At 43.6% G+C, this 16,868-nt stretch overlaps 1 pseudogene; it reads left to right on the forward strand.

The window, feature by feature from the left end:
- The first annotated feature begins 717 nt into the window (after positions 1-717).
- Positions 718-5,683, forward strand: LOC123154601 (DIMBOA UDP-glucosyltransferase BX8-like; annotated as a pseudogene).
- The last annotated feature ends 11,185 nt before the right edge of the window (positions 5,684-16,868 follow it).

Below are 16,868 nucleotides of genomic sequence, written 5' to 3' on the forward strand. Positions count from 1 at the left end.
AAAGGTGAATGAGAGCAAACTAAATCTCATCTAGATAAGTTCTAGCAAAACTGTAAAAGAAAAGGATAAGGCAAAGGCACGGCACGGCATCTATTTGTCCCTTCTTTCCTTCTTTCCAGTCTGTAGCTGAATCTGAACAAATTGAGTTGTATCTGAGAGAGAGAGTAATACAGTGGGTGAGAAATGGCTGCTAACAGAGACGGATGCGGTGTAGATCTTTTTAGGAACACCAAACGTGGTTGTTGCGATCAGTGTGGTGCTGGGTCCTATAGAAGGACGCGTGACCCGCAACGAAGGCGACGGAGCGTACCATGATTATGAGCCAGCCGAGGAATCTTTTCCCTTTATATTATGCGGCACATGTTGCACATAGACGCGGGCCTCCGTACATCTCGTCCCATCTTTTTCTCAGAGCAATACCCCGTCCCACCTATACAGCATGATTGGAGCTCGCTGATGACCATACTGTGTGGCTGTCTAACCATCCAGCGGCCTGCGATTCTTTCGTGTCCACCGATTAATGGAATACCATGTGTTTTGCATCAAGAAAAACTGCATTCTTTCTGTATAGATACTCCTATATAAGAACTAAGAAGATAGAGAAGAGAAGAGAAGAGAAAACGAGGGTACCCGGCGCTTGCTAAAGACCAAGATAGAACCGTTGGCCACGAGCTGAGATTGACCCAAAGCAATGAGCACAACAAGTACCGCCCAAGATGCATCAAATGGTGGCGGGAACGGCCGGCAGCCGCATGCGCGCGCACGCAGAGTACTGATGTTCCCGCTGCCATTCCAGGGCCACATCAACCCGATGCTGCAGCTCGCCGACGTGCTCCACGGCCGCGGCCTGGCCGTCACCATCCTCCACTACACCGGGTTCCGCAACACGCTGGACCCCCGCGCTCCGCCCGGAGTTTGGTTTCGTCGCCGTGCCCGACGGCGTCCCCGCTGACGTCGTCGCGTCAGGGAACGTCGTCTCTATGATCGTCGCCATGAACACAGCCATGGAGGCGTCCGTGGCCTTCCGCGACGTCCTCGCAGGCGAGCGGATGCCCCGCGCCGCGTGCCTATTCGTCGACTCCAGCCTCTTCGGCGCGCAGAAGGCGGCCGAGGAGCTCGGGCTGCCGACGATAGCGCTCCGGACTGGCAGCGCAGCCTGCTTCAACTGCATCCTTGCCTATCCCATGCTCCACCAAAACGGCTATCTGCCCCCCGAAGGTCAGTTAATCCTAGTCTGTACTAAACACAATTCTATGGACATGGAGTTTTTTATCCCAATTCACACGTACCTTGGTGAACAGTAAATTAAAAAGTAAAAAAATGTGATAAACATTAATAAATTATTCACCTGCGGACAAAATTTTGTGATAAATATCATTCATAGAGGTCTGATCAAAAAGAAAAAAAATGCTTCAACAGGTTATTGTTCGAAGCCTTTTGAAGAGTCGATTTTGTATTTTTGCCCGGACGTCACCACTTCGTTTCATCACAAAATTTCGCACGCACTTGAAACCTGAAACATTCATCAATGTTTACAAGAAAAAAGTTTTTAATTATTTTACTATTTTATTGAATTTTATCGTTCACCAGGAAGGATGTGAGCTCAAGATCAAAAGAGTGTTTTGCCAATTCTCGTGGCTAGTCTCCCTTCATTTATGGTAGAGTATTCCTTCCGAATGCTTAATAACAAACATAGAAAAAAATAATTATTCGCTCAAGAATTAATTTTTTTGTGAATGCTTAAATATATGATAAATGGAGCCATAAAAAATTTATGAATTTTTTACGATCAATATGTGAATTTTAAGATTTTGTGAGGTTTTTCAATCATCGGACCCACCCATCATAACTGTTATCAATCGTGCTCTTTTATCACCCTCGAAACCATAGAAAATTTGTAATTTTCAAATTTATTTTGGGCAAATCAATGAATATTTTATTTAAATTCAGCTATATTTTAATTTGAATAATTTGATAAATTGTTATTTTGCCTGTAATCTAAATTGGGCTTCGTTCCGTAGAACTGAAATACAGCTGAAGCAAGAGAGAGTAGCCTAGCCTACCACAGTACCACTAGTCTGCCCGAACGAGCTTTGTAACAATGGTGGATTCCTCCTTCTTTTATAATCTTTTATAAGAACAATGCTAAATGCTGATATTTTTTGAACAAAACACAAATATTTCACTCACCCTCAAAATTCATAAATTTCGTCGGAACTCCCAAATGCCTACACCGCTAGTTGATGTTCTTTGCAAGAAACACGAAGAATAGGTAATGTTTGAAAAAAAAAGATGATGGTATTGTATGCGGGCAGCGTTGTATGGTGGCTTTCAGTATCCGTGTCCACGAACTGATCCCCTTGTCCGCGGACGGATGTGGGAGAAAACTTGCGGGTTACCGTTGAAGATGTCCTAATTAGGATCCCCACACTCTTCTATCACGCTAGTGTTCTTCCTTCCGCAGCATGTACGACAAAGTAAGAATTTATTTTTTGTAGAATAGTAGATTTCCTTTTCCTACACTGCTAACTGTACTGTAGCTTAGAAAAATTGGTCTCTTTCTAGTTAACTAGAATGAGACACTTGACCGAACATTGATGTGCATCCTTGCTGCCAAACAGCTGTCTTAATATCGGAATAGGAATCCTACTTGTACGTAATAGTTCTTAAAAAAGGTTCTAAATGACGGTTTAAACTGAACTGTCAAAACGTTTAATATCTTGGAGCAGAGGAAGTATGTACTACTCTTTCATCTCCAAAAAGAATGATTATAAGTTTTATCTCGAGTCAAACGGTGTAATGTTTGATCAAAGTTTGTAAAAAATATATTAATAATTACTATATTAGATATAGATACTTGAGATAAAATTTAAAGGCTTTCTTTTGAAAGATGGAGGGAGTATATTATATTTTTATTTGGATTGCAACCATCTCAATATCATCTAGTTTTGGTAAAACTAGTACACACGAATAGCACTGCTAGTTTAATTTAGAGGTAAATACACCGGGAGTTATAGAACTTGCACGTGACGGTCAGTTTGGTGCACAAAGTTGTAAAATACGTGTTTCTGGTCATCAAACTTGCACAAACGTTCATATACGGTCACATTTCATGTACGCAGACGTATCCGTGGCCTATGTGGCATGCCAGCATGGCCAGGGCCCACTGTAAGCCCACCACGCATGATAGATCTGTAGGCTTTTTCTTTATTTACGTATTATGCATCTATTTTTTTAAACTTATTAAGCCCCTAAAATAAAATGATTTTTTATTTACGTATAAAGCCCCTAAAATAAAATGGAAAAATAATGGATGGTTCGGTTACAAACTAGGGACGCGCCCCTACTAGGCTTGGGTTAACAACCACCAAACCAATGACCATTCATGTCTAGATAGCACGAATAGTTTTTATATCATATAAACACGGCCGAAAAATCAATTTTGCAAGAAATGTAACCCCCAAAAAGGAAGCACCATGGCTCGACTATGTGACCTTGTGGTCAACGTTAACTAAGATTACCACCGGGCTTCGACAACACAACATATCAAATGGGATAAATATTTTTCATGTTGTTATTCCTTCTTGTTCTATGTAAGAAAAAAATTTATATTATTGTGTTTGTGATATTTAATAAATGTTTATGTGTTACAAAAAAAGGTGTGTGACATTTAAAAAATAAACATTGTAAACCACATTTGTGTAATTAAAAATGATACGTTGCATTTTAAAAATGTTCATGCATTCCAAAAAAACTGGTCATGACATTTTTTAAATGCCTATACAATGTATAAAACAGTTTGTGTATCTTTAAAATGTTTCGTACCATCCGAAAATTTTAAAAACATAGTTGAAAAAAGTTTCAAAACTTTTCAAAACTTGTATTTGAAAAAAAATGCCAATCATACACTTAAAAAGTATTAAGCATATATTTTTTAAATACTCCAAACATAGATGTATACTGGAGTATTTAAAATATATGTGTATCAAAACATAGATGTATACTGGAGTATTTAAAACATCAAAAGATATATGTATCACATGGAGTATATATTTCAATACACATAAGTTTCAAAACTTGTATTTGAAAAAATGTTAATATGGACATGTTGTGTTGATTAACATTTTTCCAAATACAAGTTTTTGAAATTTTTTAAAATGCCGTGTACCTTTTTTGTAACACATAAATATTTTTTGAATGTCACAAACACAAGAATATAAATTGTTTTCTTACATCTGGACGTGTTGTGTTGTCAGTGATAATGTTAGTTAACCTTGAGCACAAGGTCACATGGTCGAGCCACGGTGCTCATTTTTTCCGTGTTACATTTCTTGTAAAAATTATTTTCAGTCAATGTTTATATGATACAGAAATTAGTCATGCTACATAGACATGAATGATCAGTAGTCTGATGGTTGTCCACGTATGACTACTAGGGCACGTTGCAGCTTCAAGACCCCACATCGCTTGTTTTTTCATTTTATTTTTAGGGGCTTAATACGAAAATAAAAAAAGCCAAAGGCTTCTCTGCAGATCTACATGCTACAGCGGATGACAATGGGCCCTGGCCACACTGGAATGCCACATAGCCCATGGATACGTCCGTGTACATGAAATGTGATCGTATATGAACGCTTGTGCAAAGTTTGATGATCGGAAACATGTATTTTACAAGTTTGTGCACCAAACTGACCGTCGCGTGCAAGTTCTATGACTTCGGGTGTATTTACCTCTTTAATTTACCCACGTACATGTTTGTTTCAGAATCGCAACTCGACATGCCAGTGAAGGAGCTTCCCCCGCTGCGCGTGAGGGACCTCTTCCTCTCGAGCAGGGCCGACCATGACATGTTATCCAAATTTCTGGCCAAAGCAACCCATGCAGCAAGGAGCTACTCCGCCCTTGTGCTCAACACATTCGAAGCACTAGAAACAGACGAGCTTGAGAAGATCGGCGACGAGATAGGCATCGCCATGGTGCTCGCGACCGGCCCTCTCCACAGGCTCTCCTCCAAGACCGAGGGCACAGCAGGGAGAAGCTGCAATGTGCTTCCGCACGAGGATCACACCTGCATCGAGTGGCTGGACACGCAGATCACGGGGTCGGTATTGTACGTCAGCGTTGGGAGCCTGGCGTGCATGGACTCCGGTGAGCTCTCGGAGGTGGCGTGGGGGTTGGCCAACAGCGGCCAGCCGTTCCTATGGGTCGTTCGGCAAGACCTCGTGCCGGGATCGGACGGACCATGTCTACCGAAAGGGTTCGACGATATGGTGATGGGCAGGGGTAGGGTGACCCCGTGGGCCCCACAGCAGGAGGTGCTGGCCCACCGTGCGGTGGGCGGGTTTTGGACCCACAACGGGTGGAACTCGACGCTCGAGAGTGTAGCCGAGGGTTGCCCCATGATCTGTAGGCCTCAGTTCGCGGACCAGATGATGAACGCGAGATACGTGGATGCGGTGTGGGGCATAGGCTTTGAGCTCGAAGGTGAGCTGGAGAGAAACAAAATTGGGGAGGCCATTCTGAAGCTTATGAAGGGGAGCGAAGGGGAGGCGATGAGAAAGAGAGCGGGAGAGCTTAAGAAGAAAGTAGCGTCCTGCTTTGAGAGTGGTGGGTCTTCTCTACTGGCCATCAATGAATTGATTGACCATGTATCATCTTTATAGTTTTTACACGTTTACTTTAATTGTTGCAGCTGAATAAAAACAAAAGTAATTTCATTTCTCATACCTGATTTTCATATTTTCCTACAATGGTATCTTGTGTTCGTGATGTTGGCCCTATGTAATCTCGGTGAAGGTTGGTTCCTGAACCGATGACGCCCTTTTTTTCATCCACTAGTAAGCATGCACGTGCAACGCATGTCTCAAACAGAATAAGTTGATATAATATAATATTAAAATATATTTTCAAAAGGGTGACATATTTTGTGATCCAACGCATAAAAACATTTATTATGAATCTATTTTTTATGTTAGTGAGTTTGTATTACCAAGCCAACTGCCTTTATCATGGTGTCTTATGCCAACGATATGAGCGTGCGTGTAACACATAATCCAGAAACATGTCTTCACATAAAATGCACGATGACATAATAATTGTATTATAATTTGTTACAAAAAGATATTTTAGAAACCACAACTATGCATCTCTTGAAGGTCCATCTTTTGAAGCAATGAAGGTCCATCTATTGATGCGATCTATGATGCTTCGTTCAATTGATGGAATATTGTTTTGAGCTTCATTCTCTTCATACTTTAAAATATGCACCAAAAATTGCTTTCTTAGTTCAAAAACATCCTACATATGCATTATGCAACATTGTTATAACAAAATAATGTGCAGTGTGTATACAAATAAGCATGGTGTAAATACTAACCTGGGGTATGGGAAAATATAGCTGTCCATCGCACAATGAGTGCATGAAATTAAACACCAAATAACCCGACAAGGCATTGCATTTATAAAAATATTACATTGACTATTGAATAAATCAATTAATCTTGTAATGCATTGAAAAGATTCATACCCATGTGAGTTTGTTGGAACAACATGAACTTTGCATTCCCATTTAGAAATGTTGTCTTTGAATGCAGGGTTTGCAACTTGGAGCGCACGGTTTAGGTTGTTGACCATAGTTTTAAGTACAATTTTTCCCAAAATAGGTATTGGTATCAGATCCATAATTGAGACCACTTATTTATTTTGATCAAAAATAAACAATAGAAATATCCCACAAATATCCCATGGCAATAAAATCTGCAACGATGCATATGTTTAAAAATTTAGAAAACATTAGTTAAGGCATGACAAACCATTGTTATAAATTAAAATTTTAAAACTTACCGTATCACAATGTGAAATATGATACTCATTATTGCCTGGCCAGCTATCAAACATCCATTTCAACATAGCAATGTCCATATTTTCACGATGATGTGAGTCCCGTGCATAGTAGGACATGGACTAAAATAAGAAAAAGAAAATATTAGTTCCATGAGGCAAAATGTAATACAGGATTATAACGACTTACACAAAAATTTAGATCCATGTAGTGACATGGAATGTCTCTGAAAAGCTAGACTTCGTGGCACGCTAGTATCCGTACAACCATATTGAAGCAATCAACATCCATGCATTCATTGCTATTTAATATATTTTTATTTGTCTCAAATTCAAACTAATGGGATAAGGATCAGAGCTTTTCACTCATTCGCTTCTGCAAAATTGAAACTCTGTCAATTATAATAAAATCAGAGTAATTTATTAAAATACAAAATGGACTAAAAACATATGGCTTACTCTAGTAGAGCGACATCATCAACCATACCGATGAACAAACAAAGTTCATCTATTAAGTCATCATTTGTTGGAGTGAGAGAGGGCGAAAGGATAAATGATTGCGAGATGAGCTCAACTTCTGACGATGTATTCGATGGTTTCAGGTTCTCAGGGGGTGTTTCCAGAATCATACAATTTGTGGGATCTGTGTTGTTTTCGTCATCTTCAATGTCTCGATTTCTTATATTATCATCATTCAATTCCGAGTCCACTAAAATGACGGCTAGTTTCGCTCTAAAATCTGTGATATGATCCTATTAAAATAGAACTCATAGTTAAATAGTGATACACCATAGAATGTAAGTATAATGACACACATCGAAAAATACCTATGTAGGAGAGTCAGACAAAATTTCTCCTGTGAAGTACTCCATAAAATTTACCATCCACAAACCACAAGATGACCTGCATGATTACAAAATTTAAATATATTCAATACTTTTTTATCAATTTTATAGATATTTATATAAGAAGACTTTAAAATCATCAAATGATCATGACTGTAACAAAGAAGTGATGATAAAGAAAATCCCGTCCTCACTCACAATCCCTCTTCGGAATGTATGAAAAATAATGTAAGAAGTTGATATATTTTGGTTTGGACAATCCCGCACTCACTCAAAATCTCTCTTTGAAACGTGCTTAACAGTGGAAATTAGTAAAGTAGTAGAGTATTAAATAAAAAACTCAGTTAGCACCGCCCCCTCACTCCCTCCTCCTTCAGAGGCACATGCCAGATTCCCCATTCTTCCCTCCCTCCCTCCCTCCCTCCTTCACTGGCACACGCCAGATTCCCCATCCACAGCCGGCGATATGTGGTGGCCGCCCCTCCCCTTCGTCACCACTGCCAGCCGCCGCGGAGGCCCCTGATGCGCCCTACCCCTTCCCTTCGTCGCCACTGCCAGCCGCCGCGGAGGCCCCTGATGCGCCCAGCCCCTTCCCTTCGTCGCCACTGCCAGCCGCCGCGGAGGCCCCTGATGCGCCCCGCCCCTTCCCTTCGTCACCACTGCCGGCGGGCACGCAGGCCCTTGATGTGCCCCGCCCCTCCCCTTCGTCAACACTGCCGGCGGGCACGCATGCCCTTGATCTGCCCCACCCCTTCTTCGTATAAGGTCACCGAGGTACTCGAGGAGGCGCTCGAGCTTGGCATGCGCGCCGGCGACGCCGGGGCCCACCCTCCTCCTGACGCACTCGCCGTCACCGCCATGAGTGTCTCCACTTTCTCCCGCGCGCCATGAACTTCCCTTCCCCCCTGCTCGGGACGCCAGCAAGGTCCGGTTTCAACTCTTATCCTCTCGATCCGGATGCTCTGCTCTCCAACCATAACTTTAGTTGGCTGTTCGATTCGGTCGAGAGCAGGAGCTCGCGTTCTGCAGTTCCTTCCTTCCATGGATGACCACGAAGACCTCTGCGTGCTGTGCTGCTGCTCGAGACCCTCCCTATGCTTCTCATCGCTTGTCCGGGTCCAGGTTAGTCTCTCCGACCCCTGCTTGTCCCCGTCAAATCGGTGCATAGCCTCATTTTATTCTGCAGTCCGTATCCTTTCAGCTTGTATACTTTTCTTATTATGGAGAAATTTATTTTGTGATGCAACTAATGGGGACATACAAAAAACACATAATGTCGATTGCTTTGAGTTAGAAGGTATACCCATCTATATGCAGTCTACTCTTAATACAATCTTCCCTTGGCCATGCACTGATGTTTAAGTCTTTCCACTTATCAGATTTTAGTTCCATTTGAACCTTAGCATATTGGAATACATTTTCCAGTCCTTTCAGTTGTTGCATGAACAAATGACAAAGTATTAGCATCACAACTGAAGAATAACAGAAAATTGTCTTATCAAAAGATGGTGCAGTGGGACTAATAACTAACCATAGCAGTGAGGTCTTTGCGGTTCATTCCTGGGCCTACCGAGTCGAGCACCTGGATACATTGCTTCCCGGTATTTATAACTGCTAGGTACGAATGAAACTCTTCAATGTTAACTGGAACAAATATCTGAAAATAGGTTTTTTGTTAGTTTAGGTCTCATGTATACAAATATTTGTCCTCTATTGAATTCATAGTAATATGTACGGAACTGAGACTCACCATATCATGTTCCAAATAAGTTTTAGCTCTCTGTAATACCCATCTTGGTGCGTCATCCCGTATAGAGCTAAATTCCTTTATCATCTTAGAGATGCATGCATTCTCTAAGAACACACGTCCACCTGACCTCATATGTAGATGCTCTTTAGCACTTATGCAATGTATGTATGCGTCTATGATCTACAATATCAAGTGCCCACCTTGGTTAGGAGATAACAGGAACTCATGTTAATAACATCCTCTTATCATAAAGCTACATATACTTACTTCGTTGCCAGAAAATTCTCCTTCGGTTAAAAGGCGTACTAATTGTAATTTTTTGAGATATGAGTCGTTGATGCTCACTAAATTTCTGTTATCGCTTGGTTCAGTCATTATATTTTCAATCACGGACCAATCATCGCCGGTGCAGGCATAATCTATCATGATGTAAGTCAAAACATTTATTAATAATGAAGAAAATAAATGTAGCAAAAGCAAGGCATAGAAGGACTTGTCCATGCCTTCTGGAGCCACCACGTAGTCTGGTGCCTTCTTGGGTTTGTTATGTAGTCGGATAGGCTTCCCTGTTTGTGGCCCTTCCATGCCGGACGTTTGTGCTAAATCTTCGTCCTCATCTGCCAGCATTTGTCACTTGTTTCATCAAAGGATAATTCCTGAAAGCCACAGTACAAAGAATAATCGGTATGCAGGATATAACATAATTAGAATTAGAACTATTTGGGACATAGTTGAAAAAGGAAAGATGCCTCTGTCACTTCGGAAACTTCGGAATTAGTTGTGACGCCCTCGATTCAATCGTACACTAATCATACACGCAAATGTGTACGATCAAGATCAAGGACTCATGGGAAGATATCACAACACAACTCTAGACACAGATTAAAATAATACAAGCTTTATATTACAAGCCAGGGGCCTCGAGGGCTCGAATACATAAGCTCGAATACACAAGAGTCAGCGGAAGCAACAATATCTGAGTACAGACATAAGTTAGACAAGTGTGCCTTAAGAAGGCTAGCACAAAAGCAACAATGATCGAAAATGCAAGGCCTCCTGCCTGGGAGCCTCCTAACTACTCCTAGTCGTCTGCGGTCTTCACGTAGTAGTAGGCATCCTCCGGGGAGTAGTAGTCTTCAGTGGCATCGTCTGGCTCCTGGGATCCGTCATCTGGTCGCAACAACCGGGTATAGGGGAAAAAGAGGTAGCAAAGCAACCGTGTGTACTCATCCAAAGTACTCGCAAGACTTACATCAAATCTAAACCAAGTATGCATCTATATCAAAGGAGATGGGTTGTATCTGTGGACTAAACTGCAGAATGCCAAAAGGGAAGGGGAAAGGCTAGCCTATCGAAGACTATCATCTTCTGGAAACCACCATCTTGCAGCAACAGGAGGGAGTAGAGTAGCATAAAGTAAAGTAGCAGTAATGTTATCAACCTCGGGCAGAGATCCTTTCTCGACTCCCTGCGAGAAAGCAATCCCAGAGTCATACTATCCAGTTATCATCACAATCCAATTCTCATCACCATGTCTCACCTCAAGTATCCAGTTCTAGTTGTATCGATCGGGATACAACTCCAAGTGTCCGTTACCGTAGGACAAGCTATCGATAGATGTTTTCTTCCCTGCAGGGGTGCACCAACTTACCCACCACGCTTGATTAACTCCGGCCGGACACACTTTCCTGGGTCATGCCCGGCCTCGGCCAAACAATATGCCGCAACCCGACCTAGGCTTAAAAGAGAGGCCAGCACGCCGGACTAAACCTATGCTCCCAGGGGTCATGGGCCATCTCCCCGGGAACTCCTGCACGTTGCGAACGCGGCCGGTGAGCAGACCTAGCTACCTCCTTCAACAAGGTAGGTGCTTTCCAGTCCAACCCGGCATGCGCCGCTCAGTCGCTGACGTCTATTAAGCTTCAGCTGATGTATACGACGCAGAACGCCCATACTATGCCCACGTGATGGTTAGTGTTATCAGGCCAGAGGCCCCTCGGATCAAATATCCAAATCGTAATGGATTAGGAACACGCGGTAACTAGCAGAGACTCATGATCGATGTGACCCCGTCGCCCCGTCTCGAGTACTTGCGGCAAGGGCTAAGAATGCCCGGCCACGCCTCGTAAGTATCTCGCGGGCACCTTCCAGGTCAACCCGACTCCACATCACTCGCAATTAAGCTCGCGCGGGTACCACTCAGGGTCAACCCGTCTTTAGTCACATGGTTCAGTGCAAAGTCATAGTAATCATAGTAACTGTGTGTCTAACACCAAGGGGAAAAACCCGAGGAATCACCCCGGGTGAATTCCACTCGATGTTGTCATCAAGGTGAACGTAAGACGATCCACCCTCGAGGTTCACGTTTGATGGGTTGCACGATAGAGCCGTAACAGAAGTGGTTAAGGAGGAAATCACCCTCGATGACCTCGACCGTAAAGCTACACTAAGGAGATCTCATCAGGAGTGATGTAAGAGGTTCCACCCTCGACACTCGATGGTAACTCTGCAGAGTCGTACAACTAAGGGGGGGTGATGTGTAGTGTCGAGGCCTGGGCGTCGATCACGTTGCTCGGGTCATTGAACATAAAGCGGGGCAACTAGGACAAGGTGGGGGTCACTGATGGATCACTAACCATCCTATACTAAGAAGTTTAGGATAAGCAGGTAAGGTATGAAAGCAGGTAACAACAACAGGCTATGCATCAGAGTAGGATCATACAGAAAACAGTAGCAGTTCTAATGCAAGCATGAGAGGGAAAGAAATGGGCGATATCGGAATGCTCAAGGGGGGGTTTGCTTGCCTGGAAGCTCTGGCAAGGAGGGGTCGTCGGGGATGTAGTCCTACTCAGTCGCATCAACATCGGTCTCGGGGTCTACCGGGGAAGAAGAGGGGGGAGAAATAGTAAATACGGGGCAAACAAGCATCACAAAAATATAACAAGGCAAAACGCGGTGCCAGGGGGTGACCTAACGCAGTACTAGGCGATACTGGCGAAGGGGGGAAACATCCGGGAAAGTATCCCCGGTGTTTCGCGTTTTCGGACAGATGAACCGGAGGGGGAAAGTTGTGTGATCGCTATGCTAGGGATGCGTGGCGGACGAACGGGCTGCGTATCCGGATTCGTCTCGTCGTTCTGAGCAACTTTCAAGTACAAAGTTTTCCCATCCGAGCTACAGTTTATTTTATATTAAAATTTAAAAGATTTAAATCATTTTTAGGGTTTATTTAATTAATTTAATCAACATTATCCAGACCAGTTCACGCTGACGTCAGCATGACATCAACAGTCAACAAAGGAGTTGACTGGTCAACTGACGTGTGGGTCCCGTTCGTCATTGACTGTTTAAACTAATTAGGGTTTAGCTAATTAATTACTATTTAATTAAATTAACTTATTAATTAGATTAGTTAAACGGGATTAATTAACTTAATTAATTCGCTAGTTAATTAATTAATTAATTATTAATTTAATTAATTAATTTTTATTTTATTTTCCTTTTTTATAAAAACGTTCTGGGGGCGGGGCCTACTTGTCATAGGCCCATGGCCTTAACGGGCACTGGGTGCACGGGTGCCGGGCAGCGGGCGCACGGGCGCCAGCCCGAATGAGCGCCCGCCCAGGCCAACAGGGGGGAAACGGCGAGGCGTCGCCGGCCACCGCAACGGGCGGCCACATCTGCCAGGGAAGGCAGGGGGGCCATGGCGCGGCCACGGTGCGGGAGGCGAGCGCGGGAGGCGGACGGCGTGCGCGGCGGCAGGTGCGGGCGAAGGCGAGGCCAGCAATAGCGGTGGGGAAAGGCAGTAGCAGCCAGCAGCGTCGCAGCAGCAGGTGCGGCGACCGGAGCAGCGCCGTGCGGAGGGCGCGACAGGCAGCGGCGTTGGGCGCGCGCGAGCAGCGCGGCATGTGAGCAGGGTGGCCAGGAGGTGAGCAGGAGTGCGTGCGCGCGGGGAAGGGTGCGGTGACCGCGGCGCGGAGCAGAGCGGCCAGGGCGCGGCCGGAGCGCGAGGAACCGCGAGCGGGGGAGAAAAGGGGGAGGCCGCGGCCTCACCGTCCGATGCAGGGGGATGGCAGCGGGCGCGAGGAGGAGGCCGAGGACGGAGGAGCTCGACGTCGGGGCGGCGCCCAATGACGGCGCTCGGGGAGTGGATGAGGAGGCGAGGCGGCGACGGTGGGGAGGGGAACGAAGACGGGCGGCGGTGAGGTGGCCTTGGCCGGCGATGCCGGTGAAGCCACCGGGCGGCGACGGCGATGGTGCTCAGGGCGAGGGGCGCCCAGATCGGGGAGAGGGGGAGGGGACTGGATCAGGGGGAGGAGCAAGGGGATCGTGGGGGGAACGAGGTGGGAGTGGGGGTAGCACTTAGGGTTCGGGAGTGGGGTAGGGTCGATAAGGAGGCCCGGCTGGGCCTAGTGGACCGGGCGGTGCGGCGGCCAGCTGGGCCATTTGGCCCAGCGTTGGGGGGGTGTTTTCCCCTTTTAGCATTTTCCCTTTTTTAAACGAAAAACCTTTTCTGTTTTCCTTATTAAAGGGCATTTAAACACTTTTTTAAAAAAATTGGTTCCACCACCAAAATTAGTTAGGGATTATTTGCCACATGACGAACATTTTGGATTTCATGTCTGAGCAATTTTGAATTTCCCTCATAATTTGAATTTGAAATTTGACTTTGATTTTTCATCAAGTGACAATTAGCTCAGTAAGCATGGTGACTTGGCACCATTAATAGGTGATTACTATAGCATGACACTGGGGGTGTTACATCAGTGGACTGTGTGCTCTGCTTTTTCTCCACTTCTTCTGTGTTGGCTATTCCATTTGATTCTGCCAGAGTGTCCCCTATAGTTTCTGCCCCTTCGGTGCCCAATGTTTGTGCTAACTCCTCATCCTGAGCTAGCCCCATTCGTTCACTTTTTTCGTCGAAGGTTAATTCCTGAGAGCAACATTACAAAGAATATTTTGTATGCAGGATATAATATAATTAGAATTTGAACTATTTGAGACATAGTTGGAAAAGAAAATATGCATGTATCACCTCGGAATCAGTGACCCGTGTGCTTTTCTTTTTCTCCACTTCTCCTTTGTCGGCCATTTCATTTGATTCTGCCAGCTTGTCCCCTATAGTTTCTACCTCTTTGGTGATGAATGTTTGTGCTAATTTATCGTCTTGAGGTGGATGCATTTGTTCGCTTGTTTCCTTGAAGTTTAATTCCTGAGAGCAATATTACAAAGAATAATTCCTATGCAGGATATAATATAATTAGAATTAGAACTATTTGGGATAGTTGAAAAGAAAGCATGCCTTTGTCACTTCGCAATCAGTGGCCTGCATGCTATTATTTTTCTCTACTTCGTCTCTGTCGTCTATTCCATCTGGTTCTTCCTCGCTTACTAACTGAAACACATAATAATATAATATTATCCAGTACTTATAAAATAGCAATTATTATTAAGGTGAGTAAAGAATTCTAGGAATGATATTATTATACTACAAATTACATATTGTTTTGTCCCCGCGGAATAAAAATAATAGTGACATGTCAAAATAAAACCGCCTTTGTCGACTTGGGGTTTCGTATGCTTGTCTTAGGGTATGACCTCATCAATCTGCATATTTTATGTATCATCGATGATGGTTTTTTCTTCTATTGCCTTTGTTGACTCGGTGTTCATATCCTCGTCTTTGGTGGTATGCTCGTACTTGGCTCCCCTGTCGATGTTTTCCTGAAAACCGAAGGACATATTATTGTCACACTGTTAACATTAGGCCCCTAAGTTCTGTCACCTTGAAAAACAATCTTATATGTTGGGACGGAGGGAGTACATCACAACTGGGTGCACATATTTTGACATGTTTACTTTAACTTAGTGGCATCAGGACATTCTTTCCAACAAAATTTCAGTATCTTCTTTGTCTAATTGTTCATTCAATCAACTTTTTGATATTCACTTGCCTGACTATTCTCTTAACTAATCAGGTGGATGTTGCCCAAAGAATTTCTACAGTCACACAAAGCATCTTGGCAATTTTGTGTGGTCACACAGGGCATGTTGATTCACTTTGTTGGATCCCCTCTAGTGACTATGTTGCCTTGTAGATGTGAAATCGTGAATAGGATGTAATTACAGAGAGATATCATTACCGTGATGATAGCAGATTGATCCACACAGGCCACCGGGGATTGTGACCCAGACATGGAGGGCGATGGTAGTTCACCACGGATAGATGCTGGAGAGACTTGCAGTGGAGGAGGCTGGCGCGGTAGACGGGAGATGCGGCAGTTCTTCACGAGAGAGGATGAAGGAGAGGTGGAAGGTGTTAGGAAATAAACCACGAGTGTGTCAGTTATGTGCGTGTGTGTGTATGGGCATAATCCAGCTATGCATGGGTAGTGTGCGTGCATTGTGTGCGTGTAGTTAGAAGCTAGCATGCACAAAGTTTGTTAGTGGACGTGCATGCGCAGGTTAGAACACTTTTTTCTTCTTCCACCTTCGTTCGAGTGAGAGGAGAGGTAGCTAGAGGGTTGCGGTTCCAACAGAAGGAAACCCTACGGTGCAAAACCCGTTGCTTCTTTGGGCTCCTGGTCGAGAGATATGTTGTTGTAGGCAATATGTAAGGCAGAAATCACGGGGTGGATTTCCATAGCGTGAGGAGGAAAGGGAATCATGATCGTTATCTCAGGCCCCACGCTTTCCTTTGATTTATCTTAGGACCCATTTTTTTTGCTTTTTTAATACCCCACGCATATACAGAATTAATGGAGTTATTTTCGTAAGACATGTTTATACATAAATATTGGGCTGGGCTCATCAGAACGTTTCTTTGATATTTTGTTTGCTTCCTAACATGTTTATACAGAAATATTGGGCTGGGCTCATCAGAACGTTTCTTTGATATTTTGTTTGCTTTCTGTTGTACCTTTTTATATACAAAAAGTTTACCTTTCTCTACAGAAATATAATTCTTGTATCCTTTGTCTTGCCAGTTAGTACATTAATGTACCCTAAGTGGCCGTGTTGGACACGAGAGGGCCAGGGAAGTACTTTCGGTTGTTTGAAGAAACAATCAAGGTGAGTTTCGCACTTATGCTTTATTATTATTGCTGCTCATGTGTGGTCAGAAAACTCTGCAATGACAAGATACAGAGTAGATGCTAGTAATTTCAGTCAGCTTAAATTTGCAATATCATGTCTGTTGTTGTGCTTTATTTGCAATATTTCATTATTTGTGACTATGATTCCAGCAAGCTTAAATTTTGCTGGTAAAGCCAGCTCTGTCCTGGACGTATGTATAATATAGTAGTAATAACAATCGACATTAACAAGAAGCAAGTCTGCTAAAACTTGAAACCATGTAATCCTAGTGTTCTTCAGTTTTCTTATAAATAAGCAATAGTATACCCAAATCACATATACTAAAACACAACCCATTC

This window comes from Triticum aestivum, chromosome 7A (assembly GCF_018294505.1).
Source record: "Triticum aestivum cultivar Chinese Spring chromosome 7A, IWGSC CS RefSeq v2.1, whole genome shotgun sequence".
Classification (NCBI taxonomy): Eukaryota; Viridiplantae; Streptophyta; class Magnoliopsida; order Poales; family Poaceae; genus Triticum; species Triticum aestivum.